This window comes from Entelurus aequoreus, linkage group LG07 (assembly GCF_033978785.1).
Source record: "Entelurus aequoreus isolate RoL-2023_Sb linkage group LG07, RoL_Eaeq_v1.1, whole genome shotgun sequence".
NCBI lineage: Eukaryota > Metazoa > Chordata > Actinopteri > Syngnathiformes > Syngnathidae > Entelurus > Entelurus aequoreus.
In genome coordinates, this window is record NC_084737.1 from 1,247,547 (window position 1) to 1,269,888 (window position 22,342).

The 22,342-nt window shown below is 40.0% G+C and overlaps 1 long non-coding RNA gene across 1 annotated transcript in view; it reads left to right on the forward strand.

The window, feature by feature from the left end:
- Positions 1 to 8,939: 8,939 nt before the first annotated feature.
- Positions 8,940 to 22,342, forward strand: part of LOC133653265 (uncharacterized) — an 86,127-nt gene continuing 72,724 nt past the window's right edge. Inside the window, exons 1-2 of the long non-coding RNA XR_009826689.1 lie at positions 8,940 to 9,375; positions 11,564 to 11,667. This is a non-coding gene — a long non-coding RNA (uncharacterized LOC133653265). The remainder of the gene's footprint in view (positions 9,376 to 11,563; positions 11,668 to 22,342) is intronic.

Below are 22,342 nucleotides of genomic sequence, written 5' to 3' on the forward strand. Positions count from 1 at the left end.
GTTGCTTGCGCGACGTCAAGAGTAAATGACCGCCATAACCACAACACCAGGGGGAGCTCCACTAACCACGTTAAACCCAGATTCCGAACTAACAAAGGTCTTAACTCATTCTCTTTCTATGCCACATCAATGTGGAATTCGCTCCCAACAGGTATAAAAGAAAGGGCATCTCTATCCTCCTTCAAAACTGCAATAAAAGTTCACCTCCAGGCAGTTACAACCCTAAACTAACACCCTCCCCGGATTGCTAATAATCAAATGTAAACAATCAAATGCAGATACTTTTTCGTATGCCTTCTGATCTCTCTCTCTCTCTCTCTCTCTCTCTCTCTCTCTCTCTCTCTCTCTCTCTCTCTCTCTCTCTCTCTCTCTCTCTCTCTCTCTCTCTCTATGTCCACTACTTGCTGTCCATATCCTCCCCCCCCCCTCCGCACCCCTGATTGTAAATAATGTAAATAATTAAATGTGATTATCTTGTGTGATGACTGTATTATGATGATAGTATATATGATAGTATAAATCTGTATCATGAATCAATTTAAGTGGACCCCGACTTAAACAAGTTGAAAAACGTATTCGGGTGTTACCATTTAGTGGTCATTTGTACGGAATATGTACTTCACTGTGCAACCTACTAATAAAAGTCTCAATCAATCAATCAATCAATCAATCAAGCGATCACGTTACTAAGGTTGTTAAATTCCCGGAATATTCAAAGTTGGAAACCATGGGAGTTAACGGGAATATATGGGAATTAATTGGTAAATGAATGGGAATAAACATTGTGAAGTGAAGTGAATTGTATTTATATAGCGCTTTTTCTCTAGTGACTCAAAGCGCTTCACATAGTGAAACCCAATATCTAAGTTACACTCCAGACTGCGCTGTGAACATTTTGTCTCTGGTAAGTGTTCTAATGAATTATTTTGAGCATTCGGGTTTACAGTGTATGATAATAGCTTCAATATTGAGGCAACTTGTTTTTTTTCACTCTATTTGCAGGGTTTTTTCCTGTGCTCAACACAGCGTAAAGCTCCGGCTGTGTTGATTGAGCGATCGATGTCCCTCTGCGGCAGCTACGTATTTTAACTGCAGTTGCAGCGTTGCACCACTATAGAGGCGCTATATCGACAGCAGTACACCGGAAAGATTTGATGCAACTACCGAAGAAGAAACAGATCGAATCGTGTTTTCTCCCGCTACTTGGTGCATAACGAGTGGATTTCTGCCATACTCAGCATGATACGGAGGGATCACTGGACTCATATAGAACACTCCAGACTGTGCTGTGAACATTTTGTCTCTGGTAAGTGTTAGCTTCGTTTCCAACACTTTCTGACTAATTATAATGGATCGATTGATTGAAGAATGTATTCGAATTTTGCCTGACATCTGATAAATGAAATAACAACACATGTTTTCATCCAGATAATTATATTTTGCCGCCCAGGACAAAGGCTCGCAAATTCTACCAAGTTTTGTTCGGTTAAAAGGAACCCTGGCGCTCGTACAATTCATTAAGTCGTGAGAATCATCCGAACCCTGTTGTGCACGAGAGCTGCAACGATTGGTCAATAAAGGGGAACTAGTAAATAAATGCGATCAAAACTCAGCTTACAATGGTGCCAACAGGAGTTGCAAATAGAACAATTAAAAAAAACAAAAATCGGGCTTCATAGCTTACCAAAGTCATACTAAAACATTTTTGTCACGACAGGGGGGGATCACAGCTTGCTGCGAGGTTTGTTCTCCCGGGATGCAAACGGATCACTCTGGACAGGACTTGCAGGTAGGAACTTTTACCGTATTGCATTTGCATTATCTTGTTTAGCACACTCATTGTTTATGTTCTTTGTTTGTTTTTTTTGTTTTGCTTAGTTGTTTTTTTTTGTTGTTGTTGTTTTTTTTTTTTTGTTTGTTTTTGTTTGCTCCATGCTTTTTTAACCTGTAAAGCACTTTGGTGCAATCTAAAAAGTTGTTGAAAATGTGCTATATAAATAAGGTTGACTTGACTTGACTTGACTTGACTTGAACATGATTTAATCTTGAACAAAACTCAGAGGTACAAAAAACGGAAAACAAGGCGAAGGAACAAGGTGCCGATCGCACTTGAAGCTAAATACTTAGCATGGACTAGAAGACAAGAGATGCGACGAGAGCATGAAGCAAACACTTAGCATGAAGCAAACACTTAGTATAAACTATGGCCTGGAACACTCAGGGAACTGTGGCATGAAACTAGCCAGACTTACTTGGCAAGGCATGAGACAAACAATGACGCCAGGACGACTGACTGGCAAAGGCAGGCTTAAAAAATGTATCTTGATTAGAGCCAGGTGAGCGTCTCGAACACCAGCGGCAGGTGAAAATCATAAGTAGCCGTGGCAACCAAACCAAACTCAGGTGTCAAAAAGGAACTAAAAGAGTCCAAATCTAACAGAACATAACAAAAACATGATCCGGACCACGGATCATGACAATTTTGACGGATTTTTGAGCGCCGTGTGTAATGTTCTATATTCTCAATGGAACTTTTAAAGTTTTGGTGTTGTTTACTGCCGTCATATTGCAGCCTACACCTATCTCTTATGTGTGACTGCCATCTACTGGTCACACTTAGCATTACACCATGTACCGAATAAAATTGCTCCGAGGTTGGTAAGCACAACCAGTTATAAGGCGCACTGTCGAAAATTAAGGGATTTGAAGTGCGCCTTATAGTCCGAAAAATACGGTACTGTTATCCAGAACATTCAAGGGCCATACGGTGGAGTACCGACGATTTCACTTGGTTTGTCCATAAACCTCCATAACTGTCGCAGTACCATTTTAACATTTTGGATTATTTCTTGGACTGTTTTTGTTTTTGTTGTTGACTTTTTTTCCCGGATGTTTGTTTAAGGGTCCCTGCGGTCTGGTGTGGAATTTCACTCCAAGTTCTCGTTGCACCCTCTTGTCTGACTGTTTTGTTTTTGTTGTACCCGTGTAATCAGTCCCGCCCCCTTCCTCCGGGGAGTCTGCTCTTTTTCTTGTTATCTCTTTCCTGCCAGCCAGACAGTTTGGAATTACATTTTGGCTAAAATAAATGTTATTTTGCTGTACTGGCTGACCCTTCTTCCCTTGGATGTACCTGCAATTATTCTGTGTACTACCTAATATTCACCCTAAAGTATTATAACAATGTTGACTCGAATATAGGTTGACCAGTTTTAAAAATGTTAATAGTATATATTTGATATAAATTGGGCCGACCATTGAGCTTTAAAAAGTATGGTGATTGTTAGAATATAATAGCAAATATACACTTAAATTCACACTTTTGTCTTAAACTTCATTAGACTTCATTTGAAGCCTGCGATACCACTGATTTTTTTTTTCCTCCGATCCGATACCGAGTAAAATTACAGCTGGTATTGGTGATAACGAGCCAATACTTATCGATATTTCAGTATCGGTCTGCAGATCACTAGCGGCCTTCACTCTACCTGACTGCTGTCATTGGTAATGGTTTTGGAGACATTTCTGTGCTGCTGACCCGTCTACGCTCGGGATGGTCTCCTGCTGGCCCCACTATGGACTGGACTCTCACTATTATGTTAGATCCACTCTGGACTGGACTCTCACACTATTATGTTAGATCCACTATGGACTGGACTCTCACTATTATGTTAGATCCACTATGGACGGAACTCTCTCACTATTATGTTAGATCCACTATGGACTGGACTCTCTCACTATTATGTTAGATCCACTATGGACTGGACTCTCACACTATTATGTTAGATCCACTATGGACTGGACTCTCACAATTATGTTGGATCCACTCTGGACTGGACTCTCACTATTATGTTAGATCCACTATGGACTGGACTCTCACTATTATGTTAGATCCACTCTGGACTGGACTCTCACACTATTATGTTAGATCCACTATGGACTGGACTCTCACTATTATGTTAGATCCACTATGGACGGAACTCTCTCACTATTATGTTAGATCCACTATGGACTGGACTCTCTCACTATTATGTTAGATCCACTATGGACTGGACTCTCACACTATTATGTTAGATCCACTATGGACTGGACTCTCACAATTATGTTGGATCCACTCTGGACTGGACTCTCACTATTATGTTAGATCCACTATGGACTGGACTCTCACTATTATGTTAGATCCACTATGGACTGGACTCTCACTATTATGTTGGATCCACTCTGGACTGGACTCTCACTATTATGTTAGATCCACTATGGACTGGACTCTCACACTATTATGTTAGATCCACTATGGACTGGACTCTCACTATTATGCTAGATCCACTATGGACTGGACTCTCACTATTATGTTAGATCCACTCTGGACTGGACTCTCACTATTATGTTAGATTCACTATGGACTGGACTCTCACTATTATGTTAGATCCACTATGGACTGGACTCTCACTATTATGTTGGATCCACTCTGGATTGGACTCTCACTATTATGTTCGATCCACTATGGACTGGACTCTCACTATTATGTTAGATCCACTCTGGACTGGACTCTCACTATTATGTTAGATACACTACGGACTGGACTCTCACTATTATGTTCGATCCATTATGGACTGGACTCTCACTATTATGTTAGATCCACTATGGACTGGACTCTCACTATTATGTTTGATCCACTATGGACTGGACTCTCACTATTATGTTAGATCCACTCTGGACTGGACTCTCACTATTATGTAAGATCCACTATGGACTGGACTCTCACTATTATGTTAGATCCACTATGGACTGGACTCTCACTATTATGTTAGATCCACTATGGACTGGACTCTCACTATTATGTTAGATCCACTATGGACTGGACTCTCACACTATTATGTTAGATCCACTCTGGACTGGACTCTCACTATTATGTAAGATCCACTATGGACTGGACTCTCACTATTATGTTAGATCCACTACGGACTGGACTCTCACTATTATGTTAGATCCACTATGGACTGGACTCTCACTATTATGTTAGATCCACTATGGACTGGACTTTCCCAATATTATGCTAGACCCACTCGACGTCCATTGCATCCAGTCTCCCCTAGAGTTTCTCATTGTCATTCATAATGACATCCCACTGGGTTGTGAGTTTTTCCTTGCCCTAATGTGGGCTCTGAACCGATGATGTCGTTGTGGCTTGTGCAGCCCTTTGAGACACTTGTGATTTAGGGCTATATATATAAACATTGATTGATTGATTGATTGATTGATTGATTGATTACGTGGCCTACCACTTTGTGGCTGAGTTGGCTGTTGTTCCCAAACTCTTCCATTTTCTTATAATAAAGCCGACAGTTGACTTTGGAATATTTAGGAGCGAGGAAATTTCACGACTGGATTTGTTGCACAGGTGGCATCCTATGACAGTTCCACGCTGGAAATCACTGAGAGCGGCCCATTCGTTCACAAATGTTTGCAGAAACAGTCTCTTTGCCTAAGTGCTTGATTTGATACACCGGGCCAAGTGATTAGGACACCTGATTCTCATCATTTGGATGGGTGGCCAAATACTTTTGGCAATATAGTGTAACTTTCTTAGTTTTAGAAGTGATGGAGAGTGGGGATGGTGTTTTGCGTGGGTGTGTGTGTGTGTGTGTGTGTGTGTGTGTGTGTGTGTGTGTGTGTGTGTGTGTGTGTGTGTGTGTGTGTTACTATTGCAGGCGCAGAGAGACAGCCTTGTCAGCCAACATGGCTGATGAAAAATGCATGGAGGTTCTGGTGTCAGTTTGCCGCACAGGCAAGGTTGTTTTCTTTCTTTTTTTCGGAGCAACCTGCTTTAGCCTTTCATAGCATGACTGCTAACTTAATTAGTCTGGCCGTCCTCACCCGAACCTGCTCTTTGTTGCCAAAATCTGCAGGCGAGTCCTGTTCTCATGTGATGTCTTCATTATGAATATCTCCACTGGGGCAACGCTACTAATAGTATCTTGTTCTGTTTCACATTTCTTTAAGGATTTAGTGAGTGGTTGGCACTGCAGTCTTACTTCCTATTGGCACGTTTATCGCAAAAGATGAAAGACAGGGACTTGGAATGGAATCATGTCTACATCAACACATCCAAATGTAGTCATTTGAATTAAAACAAAGGAAACATGGCCTAAACTTACCTTTACTGTGACCTAAAAATGTAATTACATCATCATATACATACATACATACATATGTATGTATGTATATATATATATATATATATATATATATATATATACATATATATATATATATATATATATATATATATATATATATATATATATATATATATATATATATATATATATATATATATATATATATATATATATATGTATATATCTATATATATATATTGTGGAGGGAGAGAGTGATAAGCGCGCCTGCAGGAGCAAAAGTCACCGCCTCTGTCCATGGTGCTGAAGACAGAGCACCGTCAGACGGGGGCGTGGCAGTGCTGACGGCGAGACACAGCTGGCAGGTGATTAGATTTCCCAGGTGGTACGAGTTGTCTAATCACCTGTTGTCTTTAACAGTAGCGGTTCGGGAACAGCAGGAGGAGGAGGGTTGGAGAGTTGGAGAGGAAGACGACAGACTGAATTCTCCAACATCCATCCATTTCCTACCGCTTGTCCCGTTCGGGGTCGCGGGGGCGCTGGAGCCTATCTCAACTGCATTCGGGCGGAAGTGTTGTGCTAGCAAACAAGAGTATGACCATAATGTAATTGCTTGTCAATGAAATTAATTACATTTAAAAATGTCATATTTGAAAAACATGAAGTTGATATAAATGATGAAGATAAAGATTGTAAAAGCCAACAGGGGTAAAGGTTAGGACCACAGTCCAGATTGTGTGTGTGTGTGTGTGTGTGTGGGGGGGGGGGGGGGGGGGGGGGTATATGTTAGCTAACTAGACAATCAGATGGACAGTGGCTATACAGTATTATTGTATATATACTACCGTTCAAAAGTTTGGGGTCACCCAAACAATTTTAGAATAGTCATTTACCACATTAGCAATGTATAGAGTGTATTTATTTCAAGTTAAGACTAGTTTAAAGTTATCTTCATTGAAAAGTACAGTGCTTTTCCTTCAAAAATAAGGACATTTCAATGTGACCCCAAACTTTTGAACGGTAGTGTATATATATATATATATACATTGAAATGTCCTTATTTTTGAAGGAAAAGCACTGTACTTTTCAATGAAGATAACTTTAAACTAGTCTTAACTTGAAAGAAATACACTCTATACATTGCTAATGTGGTAAATGACTATTCTAGCTGGAAATGTCTGGTTTTTGGTGCAATATCTACATAGGTGTATAGAGGCCCATTTCCAGCAACTATCACTCCAGTGTTCTAATGGTACAATGTGTTTGCTCATTGGCTCAGAAGGCTAATTGATGATGAGAAAACCCTTGTGCAATCATGTTCACACATCTGAAAACAGTTTAGCTCGTTACAGAAGCTACAAAACTGACCTTCCTTTGAGCAGATTGAGTTTCTGGAGCATCACATTTGTGGGGTCAATTAAACGCTCAAAACGGCCAGAAAAAGAGAACTTTCATCTGAAACTCGACAGTCTATTCTTGTTCTTAGATATGAAGGCTATTACACAAAATTGTTTGGGTGACCCCAAACTTTTGAGCGGTAGTATATATATATATATATATATATATATATATATATATATATATATATATATATATATATATATATATATATATATATATATATATATATATATATATATGTGTGTGTTAGCTAACTAGACAATCAGATGGACAGTGGCTATACAGTATTATTTTATTTTGTCTTTATTATTTTGTCAGAATGCACCAGAATGCTTCATTTGTATGTGAAAATCACAAATAAAACTTCTGGGGGAGGATGACCCCCCTTCAGGGGTTTGGTTTATAAACTTTCAGCCCCACCTAAAACAAAATTCACCACCCGCCACTGATTATGATGCATTCTCATTTTAGGCAAAGAATAAGACAATACTTTCTTAACAGTATAATTGTAACCAGGAATAAGTCTTCAAGTAACAATATTCAAATACTAACATTGTTGGGTAAGACAGAATTTGGTTTTATTCTGAATCCAGTGAAACAGATTGGTGGTTTTAGCTGATATAAAGACTTTCAGGTGTTTATATATGTTTATGTTTAAGTATTTGGCAGACACTTTTATCCAAAGCGACATACATAAAAAATACATATATAACAATCATTGTAAACATAATCATTTAAGGGAAGAATGTAGTACAAAATATCAATACAAAGTGTCAAGACAGAATAAACTCTCTGCTGCTGCAGCAACAGAGATACAGTCTACAAAATACATAGATATCTAATGTATTCATACATTGTTTATGTAGGATATACGCATGTATATATAACCAATTATATTGTTTCTTCAATTTAAAAATAGCTGACCGTTTTTCCCCCTTCTCTGGGATTATATTCCCAGTTTTGATTTCGGACGTCTGGTCACTTATAGCATATAAGAATAATATATTACCGTTACGCAAACTATGAATAATAAAACACGCCAAAACATGTGTCTTTTATCATAGATACACGTATGACAAAAAAGTGCGTGAAAATCAGTGGTATTCAGTGAGGTAAGATGAATTAAATGCGCTGACAGTTCATTGCTCCTGCCAAATGAATTGCACTGAGTGGAGCGGATCACCACTCCAAGATGGCGGCCCCGCGTCTCGTCAGCGCCAGTAGGCAGTAGCGCTCGATGCTGCGTACCCTTAGAACACGTCTATGAGTGAAGCTGCTTTACCCACGTGACATTGTACACGCCACAATATTGGCTGACGGCGGACCAATCACAGAGCACCACGCTCTCTGTCTGGCAGTTGATTGGTGGAGGCACAATCAAGCCACCTGTTTGGTCTTTCAGCTCAGGGAGATAACTGTGCTTATCTTTGTGTGTTTTCTCAACATGTTTGTAGTAAACTTTTGAAGTACTGAGATGTCGTCCACACGTTCCGTGCCTTCTAATGCATCTGGGACAGAACCCAACCCCCAGAACAATCTCTTTCACCATCGGGAAGAAAGTGCTCGTTGCTATGCTAAATGAAGCTAGCTATTAGCTACTAGAAGCCATTACAAGATTAGCGAATCCTCAATTCTTGTATAAAGAAGGAGGATACTAATATACGTGTAACGGGTATGAGAAATACTTTGATTATTTGAGTGAAATTCCTGCTGAAGTATGTATATTGTTTTTTCACGCAATGAGAGGTTCAATTGTGGCATCTGCTGGTACCTAAAAGTCTATAAATATGACTGCAGAACCGGAAGCTGTTAGCAGACCTCCTGCACTCTGCTAAAGGTAAGCCACGGTCTGATATTGCTCTGCAAAGTATTATACATGTAAAGTATAAAAGTATTATGAATGACACTAAAGCTAACGTGAGATTTATTGTAAGATACACAGTCATTTAACAGCAGTTGAAATGCTATCTTGGTGCATTTTCCTTTTGAATTGATTGATTGATTGAAACTTTTATTAGTAGATTGCACAGTACAGTACATATTCCGTACAATTGACCACTAAATGGTAACACCCCAATAAGTTTTTCAACTTGTTTAAGTCGGGGTCTACGTAAGTCAATTCATGGTACAAATATATACAATCATCATAATACAGTCATCACACAAGTTAATCATCAGAGTATATACATTGAATTATTTACAATCCGGGGGGTGGGATGAGGAGGGTTTGGTTGATATCAACACTTCAGTCATCAACAATTGCATCATCAGAGAAATGGACATTGAAACAGTGTAGGTCTGACTTGGTAGGATATGTACAGCGAGCAGTGAACATAGTGAGTTCAGGTATCATAAGAACAAGTATATACATTTGATTATTTACATTTGGTTATTTACAATCCGGGGAGGTGGGATGTGGAGGGGGGAGGGTGTTAGTCAAGGGTTGAAGTTGCCTGGAGGTGTTGTTTTAGTGTGGTTTTGAAGGAGGATAGGTTGTTGTTCTTGTTCACGTCAGATTCACTACTATTTTGCACTGGAGTCGATATTATTTCCCCCCCCTGTAAGCATCGAAACCGAACTGGAAATCTCATGTAAAAAAATATGCAACATAAAGTAGCAAGAAACACGTCAATAATGAACAAAGCAAAACATGTGCGAGACCAAAAATCACTTCATATTCTCTACTGCTCGCTAGTGTTACCATATCTGAGATATTGTGTAGAAATATGGGGAAATAACTACAAAAATACCGTATAATAACTCCTCTCTGGGAGGGAGGGGGGTACTAGAATGACGGGGGATGCAAAACAATAACAGTGTAATACGTTTTCATAACATGGTCACTAATGCCTAGTTTCTCTTGTTATATTCTTATTTTACTGTTATATTTGTATTCTCATTGATGCTTTTTGTTTTTATTCTACTGTAATAATATTTTTCTATTTTGTTTCCATTTATACCCCCATTATTTACTTTTTTAAATTCGATCTCAATTCTGTACACTGCTGCTGGAATTTTAATTTTCCTGAGGGAACTCTCCTGATGGAATCAATAAAGTACTATCTATCTATCTATCTATCTATCTATCCATCCATCCATCCATCCATCCATCCATCCATCCATCCATCCATCCATCCATCCATCCATCCATCCATCCATCCATCCATCCATCCATCCATCCATCCATCCACCCATTATTTACTTTTTTAAATTCGATCTCAATTCTGTACACTGCTGCTGGAATTTTAATTTTCCTGAGGGAACTCTCCTGATGGAATCACTATTTTTCGACACAGTTTTTTCATAGTTTGGCCGGGGGTGCGACTTATACTCAGGAGCGACTTATGTGTGAAATTATTAACACATTAGCGTAAAATATCAAATAATATTAATTATCTCATTCACGTAAGAGACTAGACGTATAAGATTTCATGGGATTTAGCGATTAGGAGTGACAGATTGTTTGGTAAACGTATAGCATGTTCTATATGTTATAGTTATTGGAATGACTCTTACCATAATATGTTACGTTAACATACCAGGCACGTTTTCAGTTGGTTATTTATGCCTCATATAACGTACACTTATTCAGCCTGTTCACTATTCTTTATTTAAAGTTTTGTCATTTTATTTCATCTGAGCAACAACTTGAGGCAGTTTAATGTTGATTAACGTGGGCAAAATTATTATAGTGTTTCCCAATGTTAAAAGGATACAGCCATTGTTTACAAATTTGGTAAATAAATTACCAAAAAATTTATATTTTGTTGTTTTCTTACTGTACCGAAAATGAACCGAACCGTGGCCTCTAAACCGAGATACGTACCGAACCAAAATGTTTGTGTACCGTTACACCCCCCAGTATTTACATTGCTCTTAGAGAGCCTCTTCTAGAATTATTCTGGTTTTATGTAAAAAAAAAAAAAAATAGACTTGTCTATTCATGTAGCTTATCAGCTGGTGGTCATGCTTGTCATCTGTGCCGCCATATCTGCATGTGCTGACTCATCATCACTGTGACGCAGGCGGGCCCTCGCAGCCTTCACCCTGTCTGCCGTGCTGAAGTCATCTCCAACAATAACTCTTCCCTGCTTGAAATTCTGCTTTGAAAGGACATCGCTGGCAAAAGGTAAGCTGTAATAATTCTACACAAAGCATATTTGTTCATCAAATGTTCACGGACACGTTCAAACTTCCCTGCGTAATCCAAATAGAGACCAAATTACTCAGAGAAGCTCAACTTTCTGCATAAATTATAGTATTTTTTTTAAAAAGTCAGCTTCTTTCTCGTGTTGATTATTTTCTTTAAGGTGCTTTTTGCTGCGGAAAAAAAGTTAAGGAGATTAAACTTGTGTGCCGAGTGGTCTTTTAAAGAACCTTTTTGTGGCCCTCCAGTCTGAAATCAAAGGCTTTTTAAATGCAAATGGTGGCAGCGCATTAACTCTCCTCCCGAATATTGTCTGCAGAGAGTAAAGTTTTGATTATAATTTGTTCACTTCCAGTTAAAGTAGCATGTTCTTTACCTTTCTTATTCAAGAGAACAGTTTTATAATGCGACCTTTTTGATTTGTCCCATAGAAAATAAGGGTAGAGGAAATCATCATCTTTTTCAGGGTCAAACTGTTGCCATCACAATATAATTTAAAGTGGTACTGTAATTTTTTAAAGAGTAACCCATTACAAAATGTCAGACAAAGAGTGAACTATATGGAAGCTGAAGCAATTTTTTCCACACATTTACGGAAACTTTCCGGAAATTTACCACGGGAAGTTAAGCTCGGGAAGTTTTTGATTATTCAAAGTTGGACACCGTCCATGGGAATTAATGGGAATATACGAGAATGAATGGGGAATTACAATAATGATATATTATCGGGCACTTGTCTATATGCTGCTGCATCTTTTGTGGCATTTTTGACGTAGCTCTTTGCACAGTATTTGCAAATGTACACCGCCTTTCCGCCTACATTGGTTGGGGTGAAATGTCTCCACACATCAGATGGTGTACGTGGCATTATTCTGTTTGTATTGATTTATTCTTGTAAAACACTAATGCAATGCCACACACAGATATAAATAGTCAGCTAAACAACTGGAGTAGTCTTTAAAAGTATTTTACTGATGGACAAATGAATAGAAATAGGCTAAATGAATACAATGAACAGTCAATCAGCATGCTAAATCAAACTATAAGCTACATTCTTGTATGACAACAGAATGGCTAGCAGAACAGAAGGCAGAGGAAACTACACCTTTTGATTTAGTTGAACTTTACAGATCACAAAAAAGGTCAATTCGGATCGCTAACGTTGTTAGCGCAAATGAATGGGATTTAACATAGAGAAAATTAGCATCACGGCTAACGAAGAAATATTTTCGGTTCATTATGAGACTGTGGTGGTACATAAACCTAGCTAGCTAGAGATATTGGCCCCAAAATCATTTAACAAGTACAGGAACAGCTAGCTAGCTTGAGTGGAAGTCTGCTGGAGTAGTCTACAGTCATACAGTAACAAGCAATTACACCTCTATTACACTTAAATACCATAAATGAAATATATTTACCCCAGTAATATCATCAACACTTACCTGACTGGATGAAGTCCTTGGGCTCAAATACTAGTGTGGCCTCAATAGCCCTGCTGTAGTGTGTTGCATGCTGGGAATTATCTGTGCATGTGATGGATAAATGCACTGCACATGTGATGGAGGAATGCACAGTGCAGGGTTGAAATTCTACCGAATTTGCATTAAAGGCCTACTGAAAGCCACTACTAGCGACCACGCAGTCTGATAGTTTCTATATCAATGATGAAATCTTAACATTGCAACACATGCCAATACGGCCGGGTTAGATTGCTAGAGTACAATTTTAAATTTTGCGCGAAATATCCTGCTGAAAACGTCTCGGTATGATGACGCCTGCGCGTGACGTCACGGATTGTAGCGGACATTTTGGGACAGCATTGTGGCCAGCTATTAAGTCGTCTGTTTTCATCGCAAAATTCCACAGTATTCTGGACATCTGTGTTGGTGAATGTTCTGCAATTTGTTCAATGAACAATGGAGACAGCAAAGAAGAAAGCTGTAGGTGGGAAGCGGTGTATTTCGGCCGGCTGCAGCAACACAAATACGTGGCCGGTGTTTCATTGTTTACATTCCCGAAAGATGACAGTCAAGCTTTACCATTGGCCTGTGGAGAACCGGGACAACAGAGACTCTTACCAGGAGAACTTTGAGTTGGATACACAGACGCGGTACCGTGAGTACGCAACCAGAATGTTGCCATAAGCATTTTGTTTAATTTGTATGTGTAACGCAGTACGCAGCTGCGGCTTCCAAACATTTGATCGCTTGCCCGTACGTGCGTGCCGCTATGTGCATGTCACGTACGTAACTTTGGGGAAATATATGTGCTGTTTGAACTTTGCGCAGGTGAACGGTACTTTGGGCTGTGGGATTGAGTGTGTTGTGCGGGTGTTTGATTTGTATTGGCGGGTTATATGGACGGGAGGGGGGAGGTGTTTGTTATGCGGGATTAATTTGTGGCATATTAAATATAAGCCTGGTTGTGTTGTGGCTAATAGAGTATATATATGTCTTGTGTTTATTTACTGTTGTAGTCATTCCCAGCTGAATATCAGGTCCCACCCGCCTCTCACAGCATCTTCCCTATCTGAATCGCTTCCACTGCCCTCTAGTCCTTCACTCTCACTTTCCTCATCCACAAATCTTTCATCCTCGCTCAAATTAATGGGGAAATCGTCGCTTTCTCGGTCCGAATCTCTCTCGCTGCTGGTTGGCCATGATTGTAAACAATGTGCAGATGTGAGGAGCTCCACAACCTGTGACGTCACGCTACTCTCGGTACAGGCAAGGCTTTTTTTATCAGCGACCGAAAGTTGCGAACTTTATCGTCGATGTTCTCTACTAAATCCTTTCAGCAAAAATATGGCAATATCGCGAAATGATCAAGTATGACACATAGAATGGACCTGCTATCCCCGTTTAAATAAGAAAATCGTATTTCAGTAGGCCTTTAAATCAGGTTGTTTTAGCTACTAATCATGCTGCAAGATCTAGCATGTTGCATTCTATGTTTATTCCCATTAATTTCCCATTAGTTCCTGTTAATTCCCATGGAAAATTTCCAACTTTGAATATTCCCGGAATTTTGCAACCCTACCAGACGTACAATGACATGTGCATTATTTTTAAAACAAGCCTGCACTTACACAGAACCCTGGGAACATTGTCTTCCCCCAACACTCATAGAATTCTAACATGTTCAGCAACATGGTGATGTATTACATGTGCAGTGAAGAGTACATTATTCCAAAAATCAGCACGCACTAACGAGCCAAGGAAACCCTTTTGCTTGTTTAAGTGCCAATATAAAGCACACGGACCTGCGTGTGCCGCTGCAAAACTCTCATGGAATTATAAATCATTGAATCATTGATATAGTGATACATGTGCAATGAAGGGTATGTTGTCTTTAACATCAGTAAACACTACAAGGAAGAAGCTACATCATGTTTTTTTTAGTTGCTTGGTTGCTTTTTACGCGTGTGCACGTTCGCGCCCGGCTGCATCTACACCAGGGATGTCCAAAGTGCTGCCATTTGCGGCCCGCAGGTCATTTTTTAACGGCCCATTTTAAAATACGATTAAAAAAATAAAAAACATAAAATGTGGTACGAAAGACCAAACAGGTGAAATGTAACAAGAAAATGTTGCAATGTTCACTCTAATAACACAAAGCTTTCTTTCTTTAAAAAATAATAATGAATCAAAATCAATGTTACTATGAATTATTGACCTATCCAAGGCTCCAATTACGTCACATTAAATATTGCACTTTGAGATATTTTTTGGGGAAAATGTTGCATATTTTGTGTTTGCCATATAAAAAATTGAGCTGTTTTTTTGTTTTTTAAAGAAGGGCCTAAAACGAACAAACAAAAAACATAAACAACAATACAACGTATAATTGACGGATAGATCTGGGGCCGTACTTATCAAGCTTCTTAGAGTGCCGTTTTACACTTAAGTCCTGAGAATTTGCGAAATTTAGTCCTACTCTCAAACTTAAGAATAAAAGCTTTTTATCAACGTTCTTAAGTCTAAGAATCACTCCTACTCTCCACGATATTTAAGAGACCTTCAGAGGTGTCTTAAGTGGTTAGGAGTTGCCAGCAGGGGATGGCACTGAGGCGAGAGAGACGTGCGCGAACGTTCAGGGAACGGAACAATGTTTTTTTTTTTTTTTGATGACGAGCAGCTGATCAAACGGTATCGTTTAGACAGAGCGGATATTATTTTTGTCACAGATTTAATACTTTTCGATTCCTTGTTGATTTCTGCATGTGTCTGCAGTGGGCTAGTATATATAGAGCCACCCACACTAGTTTCAAATTAGTTGCCTAATTAAAGGCCTACTGAAACCCACTACTACCGACCACGCAGTCTGATAGTTTATATATCAATGATGAAATCTTAACATTATAACACATGCCAATACGGCCGGGTTAACTTATAAAGTGACATTTTAAATTTGCCGCTAAACTTCCGGTTCGAAACGCCTCTGAGGATGACGTATGCGTGTGACGTAGCCCGACGAACACGGGTATGCCTTCCACATTGAAGCCGATACGAAAAAGCTCTGTTTTCATTTCATAATTCCACAGTATTCTGGACATCTGTGTTCGTGAATCTGTTTCAATCATGTTCATTGCATTATGGAGAAGGAAGCCGAGCAAGCAAAGAAGAAAGTTGTCGGTGCGAAATGGACGTATTTTTCGAACGTAGTCAGCCACAACAGTACACAGCCGGCGCTTCTTTGTTTACATTCCCGAAAGATGCAGTCAAGATGGAAGAACTCGGATAACAGAGACTCTAACCAGGAGGACTTTTGATTTGGATACACAGACGCCTGTAGAGAACTGGGACAACACAGACTCTTACCAGGATTACTTTGATTTGGATGACAAAGACGCAGACGTGCTACTGTGAGTATGCAGCTTTGGCTTTTTTTTGCGTATGTACGTAACTTTTTTTAAATATATAAGCTTTATGAACCTTGGGTTAGGTGAACGGTCTTTTGGGCTGAGTGATTGTGTGTGTTGATCATGTGTTTGAATTGTATTGGCGTGTTCTATGGAGCTAGGAGCTAGCAGAGGAGCTAGGAGCTAGCATAACACGTACCGTACCGTACGTGCGCGTCACGTACGTAACTTTTTAAAAATATATAAGCTTTATGAACCTTGGGTTAGGTGAACGGTCTTTTGGGCTGAGTGATTGTGTGTGTTGATCGGGTGTTTGAATTGTATTGGCGTGTTCTATGGAGCTAGGAGCTAGCAGAGGAGCTAGGAGCTAGCATAACAAACACGCAGGTGTTATTATGCAGGATTAATTTGTGGCATATTAAATATAAGCCTGGTTGTGTTGTGGCTAATAGAGTATATATATGTCTTGTGTTTATTTACTGTTGTAGTCATTCCCAGCTGAATATCAGGTACCGTGAGTATGCAGCCTTGGCTGCTAAACATTCGATAACTTGACCGTATGTGCGCGTCACGTACGTAACTTTTTAAAAATATATAAGCTTTATGAACCTTGGGTTAGGTGAACGGTCTTTTGGGCTGAGTGATTGTGTGTGTTGATCGGGTGTTTGAATTGTATTGGCGTGTTCTATGGAGCTAGGAGCTAGCAGAGGAGCTAGGAGCTAGCATAACAAACACGCAGGTGTTATTATGCAGGATTAATTTGTGGCATATTAAATATAAGCCTGGTTGTGTTGTGGCTAATAGAGTATATATATGTCTTGTGTTTATTTACTGTTGTAGTCATTCCCAGCTGAATATCAGGTACCGTGAGTATGCAGCCTTGGCTGCTAAACATTCGATAACTTGACCGTATGTGCGCGTCACGTACGTAACTTTTTAAAAATATATAAGCTTTATGAACCTTGGGTTAGGTAAACGGTCTTTTGGGCTGAGTGATTGTGTGTGTTGATCAGGTGTTTGAATTGTATTGGCGTGTTCTATGGAGCTAGGAGCTAGCAGAGGAGCTAGGAGCTAGCATAACAAACACGCAGGTGTTTTTATGCAGGATTAATTTGTGGCATATTAAATATAAGCCTGGTTGTGTTGTGGCTAATAGAGTATATATATGTCTTGTGTTTATTTACTGTTGTAGTCATTCCCAGCTGAATATCAGGTCACCCCCGGCTCTCACAGCATCTTCCCTATCTGAATAGCTTCAACTCCCCACTAGTCCTTCACTTGCACTTTACTCATCCACAAATCTTTCATCCTCGCTCAAATTAATGGGGAAATTGTCGCTTTCTCGGTCCGAATCTCTCTCACTTCATGCGGCCATCATTGTAAACAATAGGGAACTTTGCGTATATGTTCAACTGACTACGTCACGCTACTTCCGGTAGGTGCAAGCCTTTTTTTTATCAGATACCAAAAGTTGCAATCTTTATCGTCGTTGTTCTATACTAAATCCTTTCAGCAAAAATATGGCAATATCGCGAAATGATCAAGTATGACACATAGAATAGATCTGCTATCCCCGTTTAAATAAAAAAAATTCATTTCAGTAGGCCTTTAATGAATTGGAAAGAAAATGTTATGACAGTAGCGTATGTGTGTGGCCGTGAGGTGAGTGACGTCAGTGAGTGTGTGGGCGAGAGAAGAGAGGGAGCGGTAGCGTAAGTGCCGGCGGGGACTAGTTTGTTTTGTATTATTTTGTAGTTTATTGTCAAAATATACACTCCCATTGTCCACTTAAATATTTCCAAGATATTTCTTTATTCTTAGACAACGGATTCCATTCCGTGATTGGTCATTTCTATGGACACAGAAATGACGTCACCTAAAATTCCGTTTACGGCACATAGTAATGTCGTAATTCAGCTCTGAGTGTGACACTTAAGATTCAGTCCTACACTTCGCTGAAAGTGTGAGTAAGACGCTTGATAACTAACTTTTAAGTGCAGCTTTCAGCGAAGAATTTATTTACTCTTAAGTCAACTCTTAGCAGACTTCTTAGGAGTAATTCTAAGAAGCTTGATAAGTACGGCCCCTGAAGTTGATCTCGAGGTTATTGTGTTAAAAGTAAACAGTAAAAAAAAGGTCTAATTTATTTTTTAACACTTTAATGAGTAGGACCCTTTTGGTTCCCCAATCATTTTTGTGTGATTTGTTTTTAAGTGTCATCGCTCAAAAAATAATAATGAATTAAAAGCAATGTTGTTATGAGTTATTGACCTTTTTAAGGCTCCAATTATTATATAATCTGAAATATTCCACTTAAAAATGTTATTGGGTGAAAATAATGCATATTTTGTGTTTTTTCCATAGTTTTCTTTGACAAAAAGAGCATACGACTTAAATCTTTAAAAACGTTATATTGACAGATAGGCCTAATGTTGATCTAGGGATTTAAAACTTGAATAATAATAATAAAAATAATACTGAATAATGACACATTTTTTATATATTTTTTACCAAAACCCTTTGGGGTCCCCGGGATCAAGCCTGAGTGGAGGCCTAAATGTATATTTTTTATACATATATTGTATTGGTTTTTAAAATAAAAAAATATAAAAATGGCCCCCGCTTGCTTGGATTTTTCAGTGTGCGGCCCTCAGTGGAAAAAGTTTGGACACCCCTGATCTACACAAATGGAAGCAACACACATAAGTTAAAGGAGCCATATGTAGTAATGTGGCCAGAAATTCAGCTTAGTTGCCACAATGTTTGTGTTAAATTGACATTGGTTTTTACAACATTATATTGTGAATGGAAAAACAGTACAAGTTCATTTTTTATTCTGGCAATTTAGCTGCCAGTTTTTCTACCGTAAAAACAAATGCACCGTCTGTCCGTTAAAAACAACAACCGTACATTTTACAGTCAAAAACTGGCAGCTCAGTCAACAGAAGTTTAACACTAAAAACTAGTAATGTTTTACAATTTACAGTAATATGCTGTAAAGAACAGCGTAACATTTATTTTAATTTTAATTAATTTGATGGTTAGTTTGCTGTAAAGTAAGTATTTTAATGTATTTTTATTTAGACAAAAACAAGTTTGGAAAGTATGATGATAAACTAATATTTGTTGCAATATTGGATGCTATTAAAGTTTAAAATGTATGCAATTTCAAGCAGTAAAAATTCATTGTCACAATTGTTGGATATGACTTTAAAGCATAACCAAGCATGCATCACTATAGCTCTTGTCTCAAAGTAGGTGTTCTGTCACCACCTGTCACATCACACCCTGACTTATTTGGACTTTTTTGCTGTTTTCCTGTGTGTAGTGTTTTAGTTCTTGTCTTGTGCTCCAATTTTCGGTGGCTTTTTCTCTTTTTTTGGTATTTTCCTGTAGCAGTTTCATGTCTTCCTTTTGAGCGATATTTCCCGCATCTACTTTGTTTTAGCAATCAAGAATATTTCAGTTGTTTTTATCCTTCTTTGTGGGGACATTGTTGATTGTCATGTCATGTACGGATGTACATTGTGAACGCCGTCTTTGCTCCACAGTAAGTCTTTGCTGTCGTCCAGCATTCTGTTTTTGTTGACTTTGTAGCCAGTTCAGTTTTAGTTTCGTTCTGCATAGCCTTCCCTAAGCTTCAATGCCTTTTCTTAGGGGCACTCACCTTTTGTTTATTTTTTTTTACCATTTTACCTACACGCTGCCTCACGCTGTTCCCGACATCTACAAAGCAATTAGCTACCTGCTGCCACCTACTGATATAGAAGAGTATTACACGGTTATGCTGCCGAGCTCGAGACTGCACCGACACTCAACAACAACACATCATTTGCAGACTATAATTACTGGTTTGCAAAAAATGTTTTTGACCCAAATAGGGGAGATTAGATAATCTCCCACGGCACACCAGACTGTATCTCACGGTACCCTAGTGTGTACTGTTTTCAATGCTGGACTCTAGAAAGAGGTTCCGCAGCCTCCGTAGCAGAACCTCTTTCCAGAGTCCGGCAGTGAAAACAGTCCTCGGTGGGGGTGGGAGGAGTCTCTGCAAATGTTCTAAACCCTGGTCAGGCAGGGGTGAGAATCAGCACCTCCAAGTCCGAGTCCATGGTTCTCGCCCGGAAAAGGGTGAAGTACCATCTCCAGGTTGGGGAGGAGATCTTGCCCCAAGTGGAGGAGTTCAAGTACCTCGGAGTCTTGTTCACGAGTGAGGGAAGAGTGGATGGTGAGATCGACAGGCGGATCGGTGCGGCGTCTTCAGCAATGCGGACGCTGTATCGATCCGTTGTGGTGAAGAAGGAGCTGAGCTGGAAGGCAAAGCTCTCAATTTACTGGTCGATCTTCATTCCCATCCACACCTATGGTCATGAGCTTTGGGTTATGACCGAAAGGACAAGATCACGGGTACAAGCGGCTGAAATGAGTTTCCTCCACCGGGTGGCGGGTCTCTCCCTTAGAGATAGGGTGAGAAGCTCTGCCATCCGGGAGGAGCTCAAAGTAAAGCCACTGCTCCTCCACATGGAGAGGAGCCAGATGAGGTGGTTCGGGCATCTGGTCAGGATGCCACCCGAACGCATACTTGCCAACCCTCCCGTTTTTAGCGGGAGAATTCCGCGCCTCTCCCAACAACCTCCCGGCAGAGATTTTCTCCCGACAAACTCCCGGTATTCAGCCGGAGCTTGAGGCCACGCCCCCTCCAGCTCAATGCGGACCTGAGACTGAGTGGGGACAGCCTGTTCTCACGTCCGCTTTCCCACAATATAAACAGCTTGCCTAACGAATTCAAACGAATGGAAACAAGAATTTCAGTTCGTTGCCTGTAAATATATAGAACAGACTTCTCCATTGAACACGGTGGCCGAAATGATATACTCATCATGAACGGAGAAGTTAAACAGGAGTATACTGCCATCTAATGGATAGCCACCGGAACACTGAAATTCAAGTATTTCTTTTATGTAAATAAAATAAATAAATATATATATATATATTTATAGCTAGAATTCACTGAAAGTCAAGTATTTCATACATATATATATATATATATATATGAAATACTCAAGTTGGTGAATTCTAGCTGTAAATAACCACGCCCCCAACCACGCCCCCCACCCCCCACCCCCTACCCCCCACCTCCCGATATTGGAGGTCTCAAGGTTGGCAAGTATGCCCGAACGCCTCCCTAGGGGCCGGTAGGAGGCCACGGGGAAGACCCAGGACACGTTGGGAAAACTATGTCTCCCGGCTGGGAACGCCTCAGTATCCCCCGGGAAGAGCTGGACGAAGTGACTGGGGAGAAGAAGGTCTGGGCTTCCCTGCTTAGGCTGCTGCCCCCGCGACCCGACCTCGGATAAGCGTAAGAAGGTGGAGGAATGGACGGATGGATGGTCAGGCAGCGGCTTTTTGCGATTTTCTGTAAAGAAGGAAGAGGAGTCCTCTTATATTAACCTCAGCGGTGCTAGACTTCATAGGATGCTTCATAGGAAAAGTTCTTAAACTGAAGCTCACAAGTCCAACCAAGCAGGTCCAACCATGAGCCTCCAAAATCCTCTGATATTACATTAGAGTTTGCTCCTTTATCTCGCTGCCGTTTGGCCGGGAGGCATTCCAGGTCCGGCGCTCAGCTTGACTGCTCTATCGCCTGATCGTCTTTGTCAGCCTCTCCAGACCGAATGTTAAGACGCCTCCTCCAAAGCTCGCCGCAGCGTCCGCTCACCACCGGATGACTCGGCGAGGCCCCGTGCCGCTTCCAGCACGTCGGCGTCGCCTGCAGCTAAGCCACGAGTGATACAG